Here is a 1,044-nt window from a genome sequence, read left to right as displayed (position 1 = left end):
CCCCCCCCCCCCCTGAATTTTTATTCTGAATTTTTTAAACCTCTAAATTTTTATTCTGAAATTTTTAAACCTATGAATTTTTTTCTGAATTTTTTTAACCTCTGAATTTTTATTCTGATTTTTGTTAACCCTTGCTTCTTAAGCAGCAAAATTTTATCTTTCCAAAAATATTTTCTATCTTAAAAAATATGTGTTTTTAATTTCGAGACTTAAAATTTCGATGGGTCAGAAATACAACATAAAAAAATTCTGAGTGAAAAACTTCGCCCAAACAGTGTCACCAGAGCAAGTAGTCGATCCAGGAGCACATCGATATCCAGCCAATCAATGGCTGGATATCAATTAAAAACATTTACCTAAATTGGACAGTTTTGGGATTACAAAAAAAAAAAGAAACAAATATATAAGCCCACAATGGGATTCAAACCAGCAATCTCTTGATTGCTAGTGCAGGAGTTTACCCACTAGGCCACCTAGAAACCAGAAATGTGTGACACAGCTTTGTCAATATATTCCATGGATTACGCAGCCAACTGGACTATTTGGTGTCTTTTAAAAGCACAGAAATAAAAAAAACACCCCCCACATTGCTATTTTGTCATTTATTGGCCCTGTGTATTTTTAAAAAAACATTTATTTACCTGAATTGAACAGTTTTGGGATTAGAAAAAAAAAAAGAAACAAACAAATATCCCCGAGTGGGATTCGAACCAGTAATCTCTTGATTGCTAGCGCGGGAGTTTACCCGCTAGGCCACCTAGAAACCGGAAGTACATCACACAGCGTTGTGAATATATTCCATGGATTACGCAACCAACTGGACTATTTGATTGTCTTTTAAAAGCACCAAAATCAAAACAAACACCCCCCACATTGCTATTTTGTCATTTATTGGCCCTGTGTATTTTTTAAAAAAATTTATTTACTTGAATTGAACAGTTTTGGGATTAGAAAAAAAGAAGCAAACAAATATCCCCCAGTGGGATTCGAACCAATAATCTCTTGGTTGCTAGCGCGGGAGTTTACCCGCTACGCTACCTAGAA

The sequence above is a fragment of the Oryzias melastigma genome, linkage group LG19 (assembly GCF_002922805.2).
Source record: "Oryzias melastigma strain HK-1 linkage group LG19, ASM292280v2, whole genome shotgun sequence".
Classification (NCBI taxonomy): domain Eukaryota; kingdom Metazoa; phylum Chordata; class Actinopteri; order Beloniformes; family Adrianichthyidae; genus Oryzias; species Oryzias melastigma.
The sequence above is the reverse complement of the archived record's forward strand: the minus strand, read 5'-3'. Positions refer to the sequence as shown.